This window comes from Moschus berezovskii, chromosome 8 (assembly GCF_049115385.1).
Source record: "Moschus berezovskii isolate FMDL1 chromosome 8, NW_MosBer_1.0, whole genome shotgun sequence".
Classification (NCBI taxonomy): Eukaryota; Metazoa; Chordata; class Mammalia; order Artiodactyla; family Moschidae; genus Moschus; species Moschus berezovskii.
This window is the reverse complement of record NC_142467.1, coordinates 51,361,349-51,384,869: the sequence shown is the minus strand read 5'-3', so window position 1 is coordinate 51,384,869 and position 23,521 is coordinate 51,361,349. Positions and strand designations below refer to the sequence as shown.

General features: G+C 41.2%; 1 long non-coding RNA gene across 1 annotated transcript in view; it reads right to left on the bottom strand.

Annotated features, from left to right (window-relative positions):
• LOC129558284 (uncharacterized) overlaps positions 1-23,521 on the bottom strand; it is a 162,869-nt gene that overhangs the window by 4,786 nt on the left and 134,562 nt on the right. The window lies entirely within an intron of this gene.

The window sequence follows — 23,521 nt, the reverse complement described above, 5'->3', positions numbered from 1 at the left end:
AATGTAGTTTGGAGACTCCTAGCCCCAGCATCGGAGAAGACAATGGCAACCCACTCCAGTACTCTTACCTAGAAAATCCCATGGATGGAGGAGCCTAGTGGGCTGCAGTCCATGGGGTCACTAAGGGTCGGACACGACTGAGCGACTTCACTTTCACTTTTCACTTTCACACATTGGAGAAGGAAATGGCAACCCACTCCAGTGTTCTTGCCTGGAGAATCCCAGGGATGGGGGAGCCTGGTGGGCTTCCATCTATGGGGTCACACAGAGTCGGACACGACTGAAGTGACTTAGCAGCAGCAGCAGCAGCCCCAGCATCACAGAGCAGGGATAAGAAGGTGGGATAGGAACTGAGAGCCAATGGATACATAAAAAGCACAAACCAAGAACATGATATAAAGATAAGCAGATTTCACATAATTACTAAAGATTTCCTGCCAATAGGTTTCAAATCCCAGCTCTGTCACAAGTTGACTGTGTCCTTTGGCAAGCAACTTCCCTCTCCTGAGCTTCAGGCTCTCCACCCATGGCAGGGGGAAGGAACTTGATGATCCCCTAGGGCCTTTCTAAGTACGAGCAGGGATTTGACAACAGAAGCACCAGGGAGTTTTGAGGGGGTTGCTGAATGATGTTGTCACTCTAGAGGATCCAATCTCAGGCTTTAGCCATCACACAAATATGGCATTTCCTTTTCCCATTCTGCAGCTACTGTTTACATGATCCAAAGAAGGCAGAGGAAGGAAGGGCTGCATTTCTCCAATATGGTGACTCTCTTAGACAAACTGATCCCAAAATAGCCGTTAAAGGGAACGTTTCCCGTTTAGTTAAGTGATCGAGTAACTGAAATGCAGGGTGGGGAGGTCAGGGTAGGGAAGAGCAAGTGGGAGGAGGCAAGTGAAAAGGGCAAACGTTTTCTGTGCACACAGAGCCTAAGTCTACTGTGTGTCTGATCCACAGTAACGATATTTCTCCAGTCCTCTTGGCCCGGCCTTGCTCTCTGCCTCCCATGGTCTTGCTGGGAGTTCAACCATGATGTAGAAGATTCAGTTCAAGTCTCAGCAAAGCCACACACTAGTCAGGAGACCTAAAGCAAGACATTTATTTTTTCCTCCTGTGAGCCTTATTTTCCTTGCCCACAATTCTGCCTGCCTCTCATGACCGTAAGGATCAAATGAGCTAAACTGTGTGGAAGAGTCTGCTCACTGTGGGTGCTGTTTATAAAAGTATAGTCATTTAAAAAAACACATAAAGCATTAAAATGCATTTGTAAAAATGTTCTAAGTATACTTAAGATTTTTGCACTTATATGTATGCCTTTTACTTCAATAAAACAATTACCCAATAAAGTAAAACTGTAAGAACTAAAAGGTGGTTTAAATTTAGTTTATGAATTAAATAGTATTGTGTGATAAGAAATGATCTACTTAGATAACAAAGCCTATACTGTACTGTGCTTAGTCATGTCCGACTCTTTGCGACCCCATGAACTGCAGTGTGCCAGGCTCCTCTATCCATGGGGATTCTCCAGGCAATAGTACTGGAGTGGGTTGCCATGCCCTCCTCCAGGGGAATCTTCCCAACCCAGGGGTTGAACCCAGGTCTCCCATATAGCAGGTGGATTCTTTACCATCTGAGCCACCAGGGAAGTCCAAGAATACTGGAGTGGGTAGCCTATCCCTTCTCTGGGGGATTTTCCTGACCCAGGAATCAAACCAGGGTCTCCTTCATTGCAGACAGATTTTTTATCAACTGAGTTACCAGGGAAGCCCCAACAAAGCCTATAGTGTAACTCTACAAAGCAGAGCTAAATACTCTAGATTTTATAGACATAGCTAAAATTCTGTAGGTATATCATTTACTTTATTCTAGCTTTACAAAAAGGATGAATGTTTCGTGCAGAAAACTTGGGAACCATAAGAATGCACAGAGAAGAAAATAAAAATTATGTCACCCCCGTATACACAAAATTAATATTTCTCTGTAAATTACAAATGCTACTGGACCAAGAGGGTCTGACTGGTGACAGTGTTCTTTATTCTTTTTCCTCTTTTCTATCGATACTTCTTAACAGATTCAGGAATCAAAAATTCTTGTAAGACAGGTGGCAATGCAAAGGCATATAGAAACCTCAAAGGTGGGGTATCAAGTGAAACACCATTACAAGTGCGATGATAAACTGCAGCAGAACACTGGCCTGAAAGGAGGGGACTGTTGGGGAGTGGTGTAGGCTGTGGCAAACTCCAGACCATGTGCCCCAAGGGCTACTTAGCTCCAGCTCATTCTTCTATATTTCCAGACAAGTTGAGTGTATAAATATGTGAAAGTCCCAAGTTTTCAAATGTTAGTGCCTAAATAATGTGTTAACTCTCTAAGTCAAACCAAAGACATATGCAGGTCAAATGTGGTCTATGGCTTTCAATTTGAAATCTCTGCTAAAGACGAAGAGAGTAGAGGTGGGTTCATTGAAGGTCTTAGCCAGGGAAGTAACAGGAACAGAAAATTTCTAAGGCTCCTTCATAAAGGAGAGATTGGAATGGGAAGAAACTAGAGGTATTAGAAAGACAATATTCCAGGTGAGTAATGACTGGTGCCTTTACTGGGGCAGTGGAAATGGGGGGATGGTCGGTAGTTGGCAGGGAGGGCCCTCCCTGAGGCCAAGAAGGGCACCAATGTTGCAGTTTTGCATAGAGCCCTGGGGACCCACTGTTCAAGTTTGAGGAAGGAAACGCCTTATTTGATAACAGATGACCGTAGAGGAGGACTGCTTAGTATTAGAGACGCCTCCTCCCAAAATAGCAAAGCGACTAAATAAGCCACCCATTAGTGGGGCTGAGGGAAGAGCTGAGTAGGTAGCAGAGAGGGAAGGGAATGTGGGCTCAGTGGTCTGGATCAGAGGTCAAGAGAAGAAAGGAGGAACAAAGTCAGAACCAAGTCCTGTACATTGAAGGGACTGGGGATGCTTACTCTGAAGAAGAAAAGGCACAAAGGAAACAGTAATTGGCTGGTTTGTTGACAAAAAAGTATTTACTGAGCATCTACCTGTGTCAGGGTTCCAGCTGGTGCTGATGTTTTGGGGCAACAGTGATAAGCAAAAACAAATAAAATTGATGTTGTGCTTAAGGGAGTCTTCTGGAAAGATATTGATTGAATAATCTCACAAACAATAAGTGATGGGAAGGAGGGGGGTATAGAGTTCTGAGGGTGTGTCCCAGTGGGTGGGGACCTGTACTTAGATAGGAAATGATGATTCATCTGAGAGCTAAGAGATGAGTAAGCGCTAATGATACAAACATCGGGGAGGAAAGGCTTATAGGCTTCAGGAACAGCACGTGCAAATACTGAACTCACAGGAAGGACTGAGGAGGCCAGTGTGGTGGGAGCAGCTGATGAGGGACATGGGGACTGTCTTCAAAGGCCCATAGGGCTGTTGAGCGGAAGAAAGACGAGTTTCGTTCTATGCAGTCTGCAAATGCATCCATTAGGGGTACCACAGACACACTTTCTGTAAGAAACTGATGGGGGTGCTTAGGATTTGTTGTTTGCTTTTAGCTAAAATAAAAATTCAGTTCATTTCACATGTCCCAGACCCTGTTCTAAATAACTGTCTCATGAATCTACACAGTAGCCTCAGAAAGTACATGTGCCCTTTACCACTGCTGTGTAACAAACACCTGCCAAACTCAGTGGCTTAAACAGCAATCATTTTATCATCCCCTCTCTTGACTGTGAACAGGGCTCAGCTGGGTGGATCTTCCTTGGGGCTTGTCATGCATTTTTCAGCCAGCTGGTGGCTGGGGCTGAGCTAGAATGGCTGGAAGAACAAGGGGCATATCTCTCCAAGGGGCTTCTCTACCTCATGGTTAGCTTGGACTTCCTCTTCACATGAGGTCTCCAGGCAGTTATAGAGCAGAGGTTTTCCTCCAGAGTGAGTCATTCAGGAGAGATAGGCAGAAGTTGCCAGTCTTTATGAAGACTAGCCCCCAATATGCCACAGTGTCACTGCTGTCGTATCCATTGGTCACAGCAGTCACAAGTCAGAATAGATTCAAAGGGATGAAAGAATAAAGCCCATCTTCTGATGGGGCAATGCATGTGGATAAAGGAAGGAAGGAGTCAATGATGACTGTGTTGGAGATAAACCACCACAAAACTACTGTACAGATGAAGAGACTGAAGCCAGGAAAGAAAGCTGCCAAGATCACAAAGCCAGCAGCGGGAGAAGTAGGATGCAGACCCAGGTATACGTGACCCCAAAACATCCTGCATTTAAGCCCTGAGACGTTCTTTTAGGGGCAGGATAGAGCAATAAGGAAAGCCCTGCATTCTGCTCCCAGTATGGCCTCTAACTTGCTGTGTGACATAGACAATCTCCTTGCCGCCATGGGCACCAAGCTCCTCCTCTATGCAATGAGAGCCAGATGGCTCTAGGATTCTGAGTGTCTGAGAATCTGTACTGCTTCCTCTGAGCTGGGTGGGCACCAACTGTCTCTTTCTCTCACTTATCCCATCAGCCTGTCATCTTCACAGCCAGGCAGGAACCTCTGTTGCCCCTCCTTGCCTTTCCTCTTAGCAACACTCTGCTTTGCTCTCCTAGCTGCTCTGTTTTCCCAGCCCCTCCTCCACTTTCCCGTAGTAACCATAACCAGTAAGCAATGCCTTAGGTCTAGTTTCAACAGCCACCCTTAAGGGTTAGTTTCTCTTGACAAGGGACTTCATAGAGGCTGAAGCCAATATCTTTTTTATGCCAGACAACACAGCAGACTTTGCAGCTCTTTGCAAATAATCAGTAGGTCACAAGGATATGTCAAATAAAAGCTTGCATAAATGAACCCATGGTCTTGTTTTGTGCAAACTGCCAAGCTGTACACTAGACAGTAAATTCATTGAGGACAGGAACTGCAGCTGATTTATTCATCATTATATCAGCTATAAAAAGAAACTGGGCCAGAGTGGGTAATCAAAACATACTTGTTGGTTGCACCAGTTAACATATTTTTCAATCCCTGCTGTTCAATTCTGTAAGTTTCCACTTTATGGTCCAATTCATCTTCAAACACATTTAGGCTTAAGTTACCCTTCTTTGTCTACTCTCCTCTGTCATTCTGATTTTTTTTTTTCTCTTCTTTTTGGTCTTTGTGAGTCTAGTTCTGTTTTTTTTTTTTTTCCTTCCCCTAGGAATATTCATTTTCAACTTAAGCCACTGAAATTTAAGCTAGCCTACATGCCTGTTCCTCTCCTGCTCAGTCTCAACTAAAACGTAAGAATAAAAAGTGAGAAGGAAAATTGAGAATCAGAAGCCCTGGCTTCCGACCCATTCCTCCAACTATCTTTGCAATATTTCTCAACTTTCTTTCTTATCATAGATCTCAGTCTCCCCACACATACTATAAGAGGGTTGGAATAGCTTTTTAATGGGTATCTTTTGAGCAATGGACAGTTTGTACAAATCTAACTGTATGCAGAGGCAGGATGAAGTAAAAGAGTGAAAGTGTTAGTCGCTCAGCCATGTCCAACTCTTTGTGACCCCATGGACTGTAGCCTACAAGGCTCCTCTGTTCATGGAATTCTTCAGGCAAGAATACTGGAATGGATAGCCATTCCCTTCTCCAGGGGAACAAGCCAGAGATTGAATCTGGGTCTCCTGCACTGTAGGCAGACTTTTTGCCGTCTGAGCTACCAGGGAAGCTCTGCAGAGGCAGGATATAGAAAAGCAACTACAAGGGGAGCAGCACTGGTTGGGTTGGGGATCCAGGACCTCCCACCACCTCCCTGTGTCTGTGGCTGCCTCTGAAGGTCCTCTACTGAAGTGGGGGCTCCGCTGAGCGAGGCCATCCTAAGGGCACTCCAGTTGCAAGGTGGAATGATTCATAGCCCTGTTAACTCATCGTACTGTCAGAAATGGCTTCATCAGTAGAGATACATACTCAGTGAGTGTAAGTGAAAGTCACTCAGTAGTGTCAGACTGTTTGCAACCCCATGGACTATACAGTCCATGGAATTCTCCAGGCCAGAATACTGGAGTGGATAGCCATTCCCTTCTTCAGGGGTATCTTCCCAACCCTGGGATTGAACTCAGGTCTCCCACATTGCAGGCAGATTCTTTACCAGCTGAGCCACCAGGAAAACCCAGGAATATTAAACTGGGTAGCTTATCCCCTCTGCAGCGGATCTTCCTGACCCAGGAATCTAACCAGGGTCTCCTGCATTGCAGTTGGATTCTTTACTAGCTGAGCTACCAGGGAAGCCCCAGATACACACTCATGTACACTCCAAATAGAGAACAGGCCGGCCCCAGAAACTGCTTTAAAAAGCTTTGTCTTCTCTCTTTTTGCTTCCTCATTAGTTCAAATTTTTTGCCATCTTTATTTTCATTTCCTGGTTTCTTCTCACATCCTTCCTTTTCCCCTCCAAAGAAGTTACTAAAAAATTCTAATCATTTCTACTTTTACTCCTTTGCTGTTATCTATTGTACCTCCCCTCCCTACACCCACCCTCAGTGTCCAAAGTTAGAGAATTCACTAACTTTTGCTTAAATTGCATCTCAATTTCCTCACCAACAAAAGTTAGTCAAAGGGACAGACTGTTATGGCCATGACAGTATATATCAGAATTCTGTGGGTATTATATTATTTTAAAAACTACACATTTTAATGGGCTTCCCTGGTGGCTCAGACAGCAAAGAATCTGCCCACAATGAGGAAGATCCTGGTTGGGAAGATCCCCTGGAGAAGGGAATGGCTACCCATTCCAGTTTTCTTGCTTGGAGACTCCCATGGACAGAGGAGCCTGGCCAACTATAGTCCATAGGACAGCAAAGGGTCGGATGCAACTGAGCAACTAACAAACACACACACTTTTTAATAGTACTCAGAATGAAGATTCAAATAGAGCAAATGAGTAAAAAAATGAAAGCAAAATTATACATCCCACCTCCCCCACCAGGCCCAGCTCCCTGTTCCTGGCCCTCTATATACTTGACACAGTTAATTGTTTCTAAGTGCTTTTCCAAAAATGTTTATGAAAATAGAAATGTATGTTATATATACAAAAAGGTGATACACATACTGTTTTGTTTCAACTCTTTTCATTTAATATCTTGGAAATCTTTATCATAGTTATCTATCCCATTCTTTTAAACTGCAGCATAGAAGTCCACTGTAAAGTTACACTAATTTGTTTAATCAATTTACACATCTCCTTACTGATATATATTTGTGTTTTGGGGAAGATGCCCCACATGATAGTTTGCTTATATAAACGGGGACATGTTACACTGTTGTTCTATTGGCTTTTTTACTTTATGATATATTTTGGATATTGTTTCATATCAGCTGGTACAGAGCTACCTCTTTGTGATAAGAGTTTTTATTTTCTAGAGCAATGTTAGGTTCATAGCAAAATTGAGAGGAAAGCACAAAGACTTCTTATGTGCCCCCAGCCCTGCACACACACAGCCTCCCCCACCCAAGTGCTACATTTGTTAATAACTGATAAACCTACATTGATAAACATCATCACCCAAAATCCACAGTTTAGGGTTCACTGTTACACAGTTCATTCTAAGGACTTTGACAAATGTAAAATGACATGTATCCAACATTGTAGTACCGTATGGAGTAATTCCATTGTCCTAAAAATCCTGAGTTCTGCCTATTCATCTTTCTCTCATCCTTAACCCCAGGAACCACTGATCTTTTTACTGTCTCCACAATTTTGCCTTTTTCAGAATGTCATAGAGTTGGAGTTATATGTAGCCTTTTCAAATTGGCTTCCTTCATTTAGTAGTATGCATTATGTTTCCTCCGTGTCTTTTCATGGCTTAATAGCTAATTTATTTTTAGTGCTGAATAATATTCCTTTGTCTAAATGTACCAAAGTGTATTTATTCCACTTACCTACTGAAGGACATCTTGATTGTTTCCAAGTTTGGCAAATATGAATATAGCTGCTACAAACATCCATGTTTGCATAGTAATCCACTGAATGTCAGCATACAAATTTATTAAGCCATTTTCTTTTTACAAACATTTAGGTTATTTCCAGTTTGGCAGCTTTTTTAATTATGCTAAACAACACTGCAAAAAAATATTCTTTATATATATCCTTTGCATATCCACGTGCATATATCTCCAAGAGAATTCTCTAGACTCCTAGCAGTGCAATTGCTGAGGCAAAGGATATGTGCATTTTAAATTTCAATGAGACAGTAACAGTGGCTACCTGAGACTGGTTCCAACCCTGAGTTTTTGCAAAGCATTCAATTTTGCAGTGTGGTAGATTAAAAAAGGTTTTTGTTGTTGTTTCTGGATTTTGAATGTCAATCTACACACTTCCTTTCCTCCCTCGTTGCCCAGATGACCACACCATATGTTCCCACAGCTTGTCACACGTCCCTCTCCCTGTGTCAACCTGAATTCTCTACTTGTGAGGTCTGTCCTGTATTTTCTTACAGCATTAATCGCAATCCTCTATAGGAAATCAGCCCTTTGCAGACACCCAGCCCCACAACTGCATACACATAGTGCATTTGATCTCACCACCAGGGTCTGAGGGCAGGTGGGAGAAGAGTAAAATTGCTTTACAAATATGGAAACAAAGACCTGTTACCCTAAGACCCACAGGGGCAGCGCCATGGTTTCTTTCTTCATCTGCTCCTTGGGCGCAGCACTGCTAGGCACATTTCTGTGAAATAGCCTCATTTATCCCACTATCAACTTTCTTTTCTAGATTTTACCTTTTCATGGCCTGCCTGCCTCCTTCTTTAATTTCTCTTAAACCTCAACTGCTTATCCCAGCATTCAGGGGTTTTCAAAATACATAGCATGACTTACATCTTACTGTTCCTCTCCTGATATATCAGGTGTTAACAGCTGTCCTGCAAAAGTCATTCTCCTGCAATATGTTCCTCAAACATAGTTCAAGGTTTCCCACTTCCACATTCGTTCACATAATATCTCCTCTATGGTATTCTCTCCTTCTGCTCCCTAATGACCCAAATCACATCCATCCTCAAGACAAGCTCCATGGCCACCAACTGAATGATACATTATAATTTCTCTTTATCTTCACCCACATAATGAACAAGACCAGCCCTCTGTTGAATTCAGATCTCCTTTATACCTCTTTTATAGCCTTTGTCACACAGTCCATCATATTATAATTTTCCTACTTAACTTCACTGTGTTACAGTAAATTTTTGGGAGGCAGCTAACTGTGTCCCCCAGAGCTTTCAGCAGTACCTGGAAGTTATAATAAGGCAGCCACCAAAACTCCCATGTGTATGCCTTTAACATGAGAAAAATTCAATCATTTCATACAGTTTGCTTTTATGCCTCAGTGAGAAAGCATAAACAACTTTCTGAGTCTGCAAGTTTTGGTTACTTCATTCTTTTTAATAACTACAATTCATAATATGTTTCTTTTAATTTAGTGAAGGATTTCCCCTTTCTGAATAATTAGTTTCATTTTCATCACAAGTGAAACAGTATCTTTACATAAACACCTGACATTTAAGGAACAAATTTCCAGCAACAGAATTGCCAGGTGAAGGGATATATACATTTTAATAAATTCTACCAAACAGCTGTGTCAATTTATTTTCTTTTTTAAAAAATCCTATTAGTCCCTTGGCTAAAGACTCTATTACCCAATGTTCTCTGCTCTTTTGGAAGACTTCCCCATGCCTTCTCCCCAAAGTTTACCTGAGGTGATGGTGAACTGAATTAGTCCTCTTTTGTTCATAAAATCAAGTTCCTAGCTCATAGTATTTACTTCAACTACATGGAAATGAAGCTTATATACTAACATCCACTACTACCCTGTAAGTTTCTTAATTGCAAGAACCTTGCCTTTTTCATTTCTTTATATTCTCCAAACCTATACTTTAAGGATGTCTAAGTAAATGGGCTTGTGTGTGTGCGTGTGTGCGCACGCGCACACACACATACACATATATGTAAGGTATCTGCCCTCTGTATTCTGGACCCTGTGTTGGGATATTGGGGATACAAAGATGGATAAATTAGTATTAGAAAGCAATGAGGAATGATGCTAATATAGGGTAGGTGCTACTGTTTGGGAGATGCACAAGCAAATGCCAGAGACATCTAGCCTGCTCTTAGAGTTAGCAAGTCTTCCTGGAGGAAGCTGACAAAGTGTGAGTAAATGTGTGAGTGGGTGCTGGGAGTGGGGACCATGCAGCAGATGAGGGGTGAAGGGAAGGAAGTGTAATAGTCATAAGAGGCTGCCATGAGTAGAGGAAAGAGGCTGGATGAAGCCCAGAGGCTCAGCGCAGATAACGTCCAACCAGTCTCCCTACTGCTATAGGACAGTGCTGCCTCTTCACTGCAGCCTGCAGCGGTATGGTAGAATCTAGCTCAGAGACCCTGACAATCGGGGTAATTCTACCTCAGCAGCCTGAATATGCAGTCCTTCACTGAGTCTGAATCCTGAGTAAGTCGTTCAGAATCAGGCTTTTGATCAGACAGAGCTGGGTCAGCAGAACTTCTAGTCCTCCATCTACCTATGGTGTAATCTGTGGCAGGCTGCTTAATTTCTTTAATCCTTAGTTTTCTCATCTTTGAAATGGGAATAACTGTGCCACCTCATAATGCTGCATGAGATGAGATAAAAGTTGAGAGTGTGTATGTAAGGTGCCTATGGCCAGCTCCTGGTATGTAGCGTACACACATAATAAATGAAACCTATGCCTGCTGTCTTTCAGACCCCTTGCTGGTAAACTGGTAAGTCGCTTCAGTCGTGTCTGACTCTGTGCGACCCCATAGACAGCAGCCCACCAGGCTCCCCCGTCCCCGGGATCCTCCAGGCAAGAACACTGGAGTGGGTTGCCATTTCCTTCTCCAAACAATCACCATATAAATGACTAGGAAGAGATTGCTTGACTCAACCTTCCCATTTACAGATGAGGAAACTGAGGCCCAATGAGGGACAATTGTACAATGTGAGGTTCAGGATAGACTCTTCCTCCAGGCCAGCATGTGTTTTACCACTCCACAGTGATTAGACTCCACTGAGCACCTGCACCTCCTCCTCTTGAACCAGTGAAGTCTTTCCCCCTATGGCACCAACAAAAGGCACCTTTGGAGGGAGGCCAGCCCTGCTCCCTTTTAAACTCCTGAAGGCATTTCTCCTTCTTTGCCCATCCTCCCCAGCTGCAGTTGGCTTTACCTTCACCCACAGTTTTACTGTCACTCCTACTTCTTTTTTTTTTTTTTTTTTTTTGAACAGAGGAAAATTTATGCGTCGAACCTGGACTGGTCACTTATGATAATATACATGCTACAATTCCATTCTCCCCAATCATTCCACCTTCACCCTCTCCCACAGAGTCCCAAAGTTCTAAATGCCTATGTCTTTTGCAGTCTCTTATACAGGGTTCAGGTTACCATTTTTCTAAATTCCATATATATGCGTTAATATACAGTATTGATGTTCTTCTTTCTGGCTTACTTCACTCTGTATAATTGGCTCCAATTTCATCCACCTCATTAAAACTGATTCAAATGCATTCTTTTTGATGGCTGAGAAATACTCCATTGTGTATATGTACCAAAGCTTTCTTATCCATTCATCTGCAGATGGACATCTAGGTTGCTTTCATGTCCTGGCTATTATAAACAGTGCTGCAATGAACATTGGAGTACATGTGTCTCTTTCAATTCTGGTTTCCTCGGTGTGTATGCCCAGGAGTGCGATCGCTGGATCATATGGCAGTTCTATTTCCAGTTTTCTGAGGAATCTCCACACTGTTCTCCATAGTGGCTGTACTAGTTTGCATTCCCACCAACAGTGTAAGAGGGTTCCCTTCTCTCCACACCCTCTCCAGCATTCATTGCATGTAGACTTTTGGATAGCAGCCATTCTGACTGGTGTGAAATGGTATCTCATTGTGGTTTTGATTTGCATTTCTCTGATGATGAGGGATGTTGAGCATTTTTTCATGTGTTTGTTAGCCATCTTTATGTCTTCTTTGGAGAACTCCTACTCTTATCTTCCTTTCTTCAAGGTGATACTTCTTTATCCCTCCAATCATTTCATCTCTACTTTCCTGCAGGGCACACAACTGCACTTTCTTTCCTTGGGCTCCAGCACTGGGCCATTTGCAAATAGGGGATCTTCAGCCCAAGAGGCTTCGTGCACAATCTCTTTCCTGTGACAGGTTTCCTGAGTGCTGTGGCTAACAGATCTTTCCATGGCTTCTCTAGGTTTAATGTCAACAATTAATTCAGCACTTACTATGTATCAGGGCAGTTCTAACCATTTTTCAGATATTAACGAATTTGATCCTCTAACCACCCTCAAGGGGTTGTAAGATATTATTATCAATAGTTCCAATCTACAGATGAGGAAGTCGAGACACAGGGAGATTAAGTAACTTGCTCGGGGGTTTGACAACTAAGAACTGGAAGAAGCAGGGCTTAGTTGGCACCAGAGATGCTCTAGAGTGTCTCACAGGATCAAGTCATGCTTGGGCTTTTGTCTGAAACCATCAATGACTGGCTTTGCTTCTGCCACTCCCTGACTGATTTCTCATCCTTCATCAATTACTTGTACACAGACTCTCATCTCAGCAGCTGCTGTTAGGAAATCCAACCTGAGACTTCTTGCAACAATCCACTCCAAGTTCAGTTCAGTTCAGTCACTCAGTCGTGTCTGACTCTTTGCGACCCCATGAATCACAGCACGCCAGGCCTCCCTGTCCATCACCAACTCCTGGAGTTCACTCAAACTCATGTCCATCGAGTTGGTGATGCCATCCAGCCATCTCATTCTCTGTCGTCCCCGTCTCCTCCCACCCCCAATCCCTCCCAGCATCAGACTCTTTTCCAGTGAGTCAGCTCGTTGCATGAGGTGGCCAAAGTACTGGAGTTTCAGCTTTAGCATCTCCAAAAGTTACCACTATTAGTAGTTTGATATGTACAAAGGATTTTTTTCCATGTTGGATAAGTTTATTTTCATTTAAAGGGCTGCCTTTAGAGAAATCTGTCGTGAAATTGAAACTGCACTAGAAAATATTCGATGACAATAAGGACAACAGTGATGATGATGACCATGATAAACACTTTTTTTGAAGCACTGTGCTAAGTTCCTTAAATGTATTATTTCCTTTAACCATCAAAAGCACCCTCTGAGAGTACCGCTATTCAGGGAATGCTTCCACTGTAATGACAACCACCAACAGACACATCACCCCAAATCTACTCATCTGTCAAACATTATTTTTCTTTTGACCATGCGGCATGTGGGATCTTTGTTCCAACCAGGGATCAAACCTACACCACCTGCACTGGAAGTTAACCACCAGACCATCAGGAAAGTTCCTAAACATTATAACTTCCATTTTGATATCCAGCCAAAACCTCCAACTCAATATGGCTTTACTGAAATTCATCAGTCCTTCCTGTCCTACAGATACCTAGGCCAAGCTGCTCTCCTCACCTCTGCTTAGCAATGGCCCCCACTCCTTTGACTCATCTCTTCAACCTCCAGCAATCCAACTTGTGCTGACTTCTTCTGTTGTCTGGTCTCTTGGTTTTCTCCCTCCCTTTCCAAACCCAGTTTTTCATACATTCTTTCTATTCCCTTAACCAAGAGATTTTATCCTGATTTTATATACAAACATTCTGAGGTCCAGACACCTCAAGTGTATTACCTGCAGCACTCTGTTAAGGGCAGAATCAGGACTGGAATCCAGGTCAATTTGGCTCCAAAGGCCAGGTTCTTTGCATGACAGCTGTGTGTTCCATTAGTGTGGCCTAGGGCTGAGATACCTTTAGGTGTGATAAGAAATTATTTTAAACACTTCAGTAGCACTACACTTAATAACAGTGTAGGAATTATTTTTACCCTTTTCAATTTTCTTTCTATTTTTTAAAATAGATGGAGAAGGTCCTACTGAATGCTAGAATACCATTAAGTTCTCCCTGGAACTTGCTAATCTTCCTTTGCAATAAAATGAAAGCAGGCTTCAGGCTTAGAACTTGGAAGGCAACAAAATCTAGCTAGAATTTATTAACATTGCTCTGTTTTCATGGTTACCTTCTATTTATGGCTAGTGACACTGGTTTTCCACATGCAGTAGTGGCAATAATACAAAATTTTCTTTAAAAATAAATGTATTTGAGTTTTAGAAATAAGTCAGCATCGAAAAAAGTATTCAGTAAGTAATAGTACACCTCCTGCTCAGAATAGCAGGAATCTCAATGGTGAAATATGCCAAAAAGAAATCAAACAAACATAACCAAATTGCTTTGTGGGATAGTGACAGTTTTTGCTGGCCAACTCTTTGGTAGCTCTTCAGAGCAGGAACTCATCTCCTCAATGGCCCTCAATGTGCTTCCTTCACACTACAGGCTTATTCAGTTTAGAATAGGAAGGCCCTTAGATGTCATCTATACTTACCTCCCATTTTATGGCCAAAGACTACAGCTCTAGAAAGAAGGTGACTTTTTTAAAGTTATCCAATCCCAAAGAAAGGTAATGTCAAAGAATGCTCAAACTTCCACACAATTGCACTCATCTCACATGCTAGCAAAGTAATGCTCAAAATTATTCAAGCCAGGCTTCACCAGTACATGAACCGAGAAATTCCAGATGTTCAAGCTGGATTTAGAAAAGGCAGAGGAACCAGAGATCAAATTGTCAACATCTGTTGGATCATCAAAAAAGCAAGACAGTTCAGAAAAATATCTACAGCTTTATTGACTATGCCAAAACCTTTGACTGTATGGATCACAACAAACTGTGGAAAATTCTCCAAGAGATGGAAATACCAGACTACCTGATCTGCCTCCTGAGAAATCTGTATGCAGATCAAGAAGCAACAGAGCTGGACATGGAACAGCAAACTGGTTCTAAATTGGGAAAGGAATACGTCAAGGCTGTATATTGTCACCCTGCTTATTTAACTTATATGCAGAGTACATCATGAGAAATGCTGGGCTGGATGAAGCACAAGCTGGAATCAAGATTGCTGGGAGAAACGTCAATAACCCCAAATATGCAGATGACACCATCCTTATGGCAAAAAGATAAGAAGAACTAAAGAGCCTCTTGATGAAAGTGAAAGAGGAGAGTAAAAAAGTTGGCTTAAAACTCAACATTCAGAAAACTAAGATCACGGCATCCGGTCCCATCACTTCATGGCAAATAGATGGGGAAACAGTGGAAAGAGTGACAGATTTTATTTTGGGAGGCTCCAAAATCACTGCAAATGGTGATTGCAGCCATGAAATTAAAAGACGATTGCTCCTTGGAAGAAAAGTTATGGCCAAACTAGACAGCATATTAAAAAGCAGAGACATTACTTTGCTGACAAAGGTCCGTCTAGTCAAAGCTATGGTTTTTCCAATAGTCATGTATGGATGTGAGAGCTGGACTATAAAGAAAGCTGAGCACCAAAGAATTGATGCTTTTGAACTGTGGTGTTGGAGAAGACTCTTGAAAGTCCCTTGGACTGCAAGGAGATCCAACTAGTCCATCCTAAAGGAAATCAGTCCTGAATATTCATTGGAAGGACTGATGCTAAAGTTGAAACTCCAATACTTTGGCCACCTGATGCGAAGAACTGACTCATTTGAAAAGACTCTGATGCTGGGAAAGATTGAAGGCAGGAGGAGAAGGGGACAACAGAGGATGAGATGGTTGGATGGCATCACCAACTCAATGGACATGAATTTAAGTAAACTCTGGGAGTTGGTGATGGACAGGGAAGCCTGGCATGCTGCAGTTCATGGGGTCACAAAGAGTCAGACACAACTGAGCAACTGAACTGACTGACTGACTGATAGTATTATAGCTGTCCTGGGACCAGAACCTAGGTCTCCTTATGCCCAATTCATGACCTCTCCTCTGCATTAAACTGATGATGACTTTCATTTACCATCACACCCTGTTCATTCCCACATCTAAAGGAAACTCCCAGAAATTCTGGTTGGATTCAGTAAGGGAAATTAATCCCCATTCCCTAAAGCAGCTGTTACACTGCAAGTTCTTAGGAGGGTAATACTTATGTACCACCCTTCGGAAAACTGGGAAGAACAGCCACTCAAACACTTTTCTGTGGGATTTAATTCTCTTGTAAAACCCCAATGGAGGAAAGTTGTTAGAGGCTAGTCCCTTTGGATGATTGACTGTCCTCAGGCCAAGAAGTCCTTCATATGACCATCAGAAGTTCTTCCTGTTTTAATTTAATGCCATCTCTTTTTGTTCTGTCCCCCTGAGATGCAGAGAATTTAGTAGCATGTATCTCATAAAACACCAGTATAGCAGGAAATTAAATTAATCTGATACAATTAGCTGCTCTGAAAGCTTTGCTGGTCGACCGGAGAAGGCAATGGCAGCCCACTCCAGTACTCTTGCCTGGAAAATCCCATGGACAGAGGAGCGGTGGGCTGCAGTCCACGGGGTCGCTAGGAGTCGGACGCGAATGAGCGCCTTCACTTTCATGCATTGGAGAAGGAAATGGCAACCCACTCCAGTGTCCTTGCCTGGAGAATCCCAGGGACGGGAGAGCCGTGAGGGCTTCCATCTATGGGATCGCACAGAATCGGACACGACTGAAGCGACTTAGCTAAAGCAGCAACTTAGCAGCTGCTTGCTTTACAGTTGCCAAGGTATTTGTAAATTGATTGTCTGATGACTTGCTCTAGGATCACTCTAGGTATTGATGTTGAGACACTGACAAGTCCAAGTATGACTAGTAAGATACCTGATGGTGAAGAAGACTCTAGACCCAATGCAACAGAAATATTTAACCTGAAGAGTAGGAGACTCAGGTGAACTCTAAGGGATTCTACCAAAATCTCAAGGACAATCTTGAAAGAGAGAGTAGACTTGTTCAAGTGGCCTCAAGGGGGCAGACTTAAGATCCATGGGTAGAAATTATCAGAAGATGGATTTCAGTTCAATATCTGGATAGCTGGAGAAACATGCAGCAGTGAAAAGAACTGGTGTGCTTGCTTTCATTAGAGATAGCTGTCGAAGAGTCTGGTAGATGCACTATGTAAGGAGCTGCCTAGCTATGAGATGCTTCATTTAAAAATCACTAACATCCCATCGAGCTATATAACTCAATGATGAAAGTCATGTTCATCATCGTTTTTCTTACTAAGGAATCAAGTTTTATTTTTTTCAAAAGTCTTTTTCACAAAAATTCAAATTAAAAATAAATTACCCATTATTTATATTAAAAGTGGCCTTTCACAATGTGATCTGTTAGGACATACATTCTTTATACACATTTTGATTCAAAAGCAAGATTTCAATACTAGCTATCTCTTTTCCAAGGCAATACGCTAAGCTTTGCATGCATTTAGTCTCATTTAATGTAAGCTTAATGAGGTAATACTATACAGAGATCATACTAAAGACAAACATTTGAGATCATCATTTATAAAAAATTTAAAGATTTTCTCAGTTTGCTGCTGCTGCTGCTAAGTCACTTCAGTCGTGTCCGACTCTTTGTGACCCCATAGACAGAAGCCCACCAGGTTCCCCCGTCCCTGGGATTCTCCAGGCAAGAACACTGGAGTGGGTTGCCATTTCCTTCTCCAATGTGTGAAAGTGAAAGTGAAGTCGCTCAGTCGTGTCCAACCCTTAGCGACCCCACAGACTGCAGCCTACCAGGCTCCTCCATCCATGGGATTTTCTAGGCAAGAGTACTGGAGTGGCTTGCCATTGCCTTCTCCGATTTCTCAGTTTAGAGGATCATAAAAATGGAAAGAGTCTTCAAGATGGAGGTCAAAAATATTGTAAGCAATTATACCTCAATTGAGAAGATCCCTTGGAGGAGGGCATGGCAACCTACTCCAGTATTCTTGCCTAGAGAATACCCATGGACCGAGGAACCTGGCAGGCTACAGTCAATAGGTCGCAAAGAGTCAGACATGAATGAAGCAACTGAGCACATCCCCAGTTATAAATAAATTTTTTAAAAAATGAAAAAAAGACTGATGTCAAGTAGCTTACCACCTGTTTTCTTCTAGGAAACAGTCAAGTCTTTTCTCCATTTTAAGTTAATTCTTGCATATGGTGTATCATAGTTGTCTAGTTTCGTTCTTTTGCATGTGTCTGTCCAGTTTTCCAATGCTATTTATTGAAGAAACTATTCTCTCCTCCACTGTATATTATTGCCTCTTTTGTTGTAAATTAACTGACCATATATGCAAGGGTTTATTTCTGGGTCTTCTGCCCTGTCCCATTAATTATGTGTTTATTTTGATTACTACAGTTTTGTAATATAACTTGAAACCAGAGAGCTTGATGACTCCCAATCTATTCTTCTTTCTCAAGACTGCTTTGGCTATTTGGGGTCTTTGGGGTTCCAAACACATTTTAGGATTGTTTCTTCTATTTCTATGAAAAATGCCATTGGGATGTTGACAGGAATTGCATTTCCATTTCTTTGTTCTTCTTGAATTTCTGTCATCATTGACATAATTTTCTGATAGTTTGCTGTTAAGGATATAGAAACACAATTAATTTTTGTATGTTATTTTGTACCCTAACACTTTACTGAATTCAATTGTTCTAACCAATCTAGATAGTATATTGAAAAGCAGAGACATTACTTTGCCAACAAAGGTCCGTCTAGTCAAGGCTATGGTTTTTCCCGTGGTCATGTATGGATGTGAGAGTTGGACTGTGAAGAAAGCTGATCGCAGAAGAATTGATGCTTTTGAACTGTGGTGTTGGAGAAGACTCTTGAGAGTCCCTTGGACTGCAGGGAGATCCAACCAGTCCATTCTAAAGGAGATCAATCCTGGGTGTTCATTGGAAGGACTAATGCTAAAGCTGAAACTCCAATACTTTGGCCACCTCATGCGACGAGTTGACTCACTGGGAAAGACTCTGATGCTGGGAAGGATTGGGGGTGGGAAGAGAAGGAGATGACAGAGAATGAGACGGCTGGATGGCATCACCGACTCGATGGACATGAGTTTGAGTAAACTCCAGGAGTTGGTGATGGACAGGGAGGCCTGGCGTGCTGTGATTCATGGGGTTGCAAAGAGTTGGACACGACTGAGCAACTGAACTGAACTGAACAGGTTTTTGGTGGCATCTTTAAGGTTTTCTACATAAAGTCATGTCATTGCTAGAACAATTAATTGCATTTCTATATCCTTAACAACAAACTATCAGAAAGAGGAATTAAGAAAACCCCATTAACAACTGCATCAAAAAGAATAACATATCTGGGAATAAATTTGACCAAGGGGGTGAAAGACCTGTATACCAAAAATGATGTCAATGATGACAGAAATTCAAGGAGACACAAAGAAATGGAAAAATATTCTGTGCTCATGGAGTGGAAGAATTCATATCATTAAAATGACCATATTACCCAAAGAATGGACATCTTTGTCCTCTTGTCCCTTTAGAGGAAGATTTTAGAGGAAGACCTTTCAACCTTTCACCATGCAGTATGTTGGTTGTGAGCTTGTCATATGTGGCCTTGATTAGGTTGAAGTGCATTCCCTCTGTATCCACTTTGTATAAACCTCCTAGAAGAAAACATAAGTGGTAAGCTACTTGACAGTGATCTTAGCAAAAAAATCTGTGAATCTGAATCCAAAAGAGAGGCAATAAAGTGAAAACCAAACAAGTGGGACTACATCAAACTAAAAAGTTTCTGCACAGCAAGTGAAACAATCAACAAAATGGAAAGGCAGCCTACTGAATGGGAGAAAATATTTTCAAATCATATATCTAATAAGAGATTAATATCCAAAATATATAAAGAACTCATAAAGTTCAATAGTAAACAAGCAAACAATTCGATTTCAAAAAATGAGCAGAGGATCTGAGTATACATTTTTCTAAAGAAAGCATACAGAGAGTCAACAGACACATAAAAAGAAGTTCAACATCACTAATCATCAGGGAAAGGCAAATCAAAACTACAATGAGCTATCACCTAATATCAGTTAGAATAGCCATTACCAAAAAAAAAAGCTTTGGTAAAGATGTAGACCAAAGGGAACTCTCACACACTGTTGGAGGAAATGTAAATTGGTGCAACCACTATGAAAAATAGTATGGGGTTGAGTTCCTCAAAAAATTAAAAGTAGATCTAACATACAATGCAATTATTCCACTTCTGGGTGTCTATCTGAAGAAAACAAAAACACTAAATCAAAAAGATGTATGTACCTCCATGTTCTTTATAGCATTATTTACAATTGCAACATAAATATACACTGATAGATGTGTAGATAAAGGAGATCTGATACACACACATAAATGGAATACCACTACATCATAAAAAAGAAAGAAATCTTGCCATTTACAACATGGATGAACCTTAAGGGAATGATGCTAAATGAAATGTCAGACAAAGAAAGACAAATGTATATGATTTTATGTGCACGTGAAATCTAAAAAATAATACAAATTAACAACAAAAGAAAACAAAACAAAAGTCATAGATACAGAGAACAAAATGGTGTTTGCCAGGGGGAAGGGTGATAGGGAGAGGGTAAAACAGGTGAAGGGGGTCAAGAGGTACAAACTTCTAATTATAAAATAAATAAGTCATGGGGATGTAACATATAGCATGGTGACTGCAGTCAGTAATATTGTAGAGCATACTTGAAAGTTGCCAAGAGAACAAATCCTAAATGTTAACTTTTAATGCATAGTAATGGATGGTAACAAGACTTATTGAGGTGATCACTTCACAATGAATACAACTACTGAATCATTACATTGTACACTTGAAACTGATGTGTTATGTATCAATTACACCTCAACAACAAAAATAAGTGTTTTAAAAGATGAAAATAATCTTGCCTAAGCCAAGACCAGTCTAAGATTTTCCTAAAGCATCCAGATATTCATGTGAGAGCATTCCTTGGCTCACAGAGCCTTACTCCTCTTTAAACATTTGTTTGGTAAATCAAAATGTGACTTTTTTTTCCTGTTTGGCAGGCAGGAAACGACAAATCAGAGTCTTAAGGGATTGACAAAATATGTAGTTAGACACTATCAATCACCATAAAAGAGCCTGCTTTTCCTTATATCAGACAAAGGTACATTTAGAACTTTAAAACATTAACTCTCTAAGACCACAAGCCCAGTAAGCAGTGCTAGTCACACTCCACCACTGGGAAACGAAGCTACAATGTTGGGGAGTGAAAACATGTGAGACCAGGAACAGACCTGGATTCCCAATCTTCCCTGACACCTTCGACCAGACACTTTCCTAATTTTCAAACTGAAAGCATGGAGAGAATAAATGATCTATTAAATTCCATTCTAACTGTCTTTAATCCTACAGTTCTAAAAGGGAGGTCAGGTAGAAGACTCCTGGTATGAAGACATTTTGAAATTTCTATCAGCCACAGTGATACAAGAAAAAGAAAAGGGAAGAGATTGAGAGAGGGGTGCCCATTTGGCAAAGCTGATGAGGCAAAGGCCTGGAACTTTGTTGACATAAGCCGCCTCCCTTCTGGATTTAGTGTTTGTCGGTTTTTTAAAAGGTGCTTCCCAAAATAATCAATGTTAAAATTTTAAGTGACTTACGTGTATATCTAAATGATCAATTAATGTTTGTCCTATAAGGGCTTTCTTTGTTATTTTATTGTTATAAGAAGGTTAAACAATATGCTTATTTATTTCATAGCTTCACAAAAAGGAAGGAGGCTTTAAATGGCTCAGTTTCACAATTTGGGGTAGATATATATTTAAAGAAATATTGCATAATGCACACTGCCTCTTCCTAAAATGCATCATACCAGAGCCAATTTTGGAAAACACAAATATGGAGTGGGTATATTTTGAAAAGTATGTGAACATAATAGATTCTTAATTAATATGTGTGGCTTTTATGGGAAATATTTGTTATTTTAAGGCATCTGTCATGCAACAACAATTTCTGCTAGTGAAGAAAGTTAAAAAGAGCATGTAGTTTAAATTTTGTTTCTGAGTTATACTTCCTGTGTAAATGCCCACGTTACTTTTGTCCTAAAGCATTTTAGTGTTCTATTAGAGAATACTAACAATATCTTCTAAACTACTAAGTAATTTATATAAACTTCATGTATAACCTTTATTTGTGTGGCACTTATAAGTGCAAATCATAATTACATTTGTCATTATATCATCTGATTCTCATTCAGCACAATGGAAGTGACTTTATTCCTCATTTAGACATGGAGGAAATTAGGCTACACATTTTTTATTTGCCTAAGGAATATGAGCTAGAAAGTTCTAAGATGAGAATTTGAAAGCTGGTATTCCGATTCCAGTTGTGGCCCTTCTTCCGCATCCTCTCTATTCCTTTCTGCACTGTGGTGACACAGTACACTGAAAGGATTAAAAGATGGATTTTAGAGTCAAACAGAACTGGGTTCAGCTCCTGCTTCTGGCACTGCCTGGTCTTGTGCCCCTGGGCAAGCTATTTTCTTTTTTGAGACCCATTTGTGAATTAAGCTAAAAATAGTCATACCCCACCCCACCCTAACAACACACACCATGGGACTGTGGGAAGGATTAAATGAAAAATGCATGAAAAGCACATAGCAGAACGTTCCATAAATGTTAGCCATTGTTATGCTATTATGTAATCTAGAAAATATGTTCAGTTACACTGCGTGAAATACTTTCCATTTTTCAAAGACACAAATGATACGTGTGAAATCAAACCCTGAAAATTAATTTTGTAAACAGTAAATTCATATGCCAGATGCAAAGGATAGTATTTCATGGACAAAGACTCTAGTTTTTTAAGAGAAGTTATCTTTTGCTTTCTGGAGTTTCAAAACATCTCTTAATGTTAACACCTTCTTAATAACCTGAGCCATATGAAATTGTCATCTATTTAAAGTCAGATACTACAGAAAAGTGGCAATTTCATATGGCTCAGCCCAACAGATCAACAAACTACCCAACAGAAGATTTCTCCAGTTGCAAAGGGATTATTGAAGAAGTTGAACTTGAAAACTATTTCATTTTCAACATATTCTCATTTTAACAGATAAGGAAGGAACGATGCCACACTCCCTAGAATTAAGAATTAAAGCATACAACCTTCTCTTCCTGTCCCCAAGCACATACATGTATAATCCAACTCCAAATGAAATTCCAAGAGTAAAATTAGGTCTCAACTCCTGCAAATTCCCAAGGAGGGCACCAAAAGTACTGGACCGCAAGCATGCCGAGGAAATTGGCTGCTGTTAAAGTCACCACCGTGGTCTTGCCAGATGTCTGAAAGTGAATATGCCATGAGTCCTGTGAATTGGGGAAGATGGGGTGCACGTCCAGTGGGCAAGGGTAAAGAGTTTGGAATACCCGGATGGGGACGTCCCACTCTGTGGCACCCTGCTTGCCTCCAAGTGGGCGTTTGTATACTATTCGTTTACTTCTTTTTGTCTGTAGGACAGTCTTTATGCTTCTGGGTGCTCCTGGTTTGCTCCTGGCCATGTCTCTTGTGTTGGGCAGGGGTGACTTTGTGCCAGTCAGCTTCTGTGCCTGCGAGCTCGTTGGTGCGCTGGATGGGTGT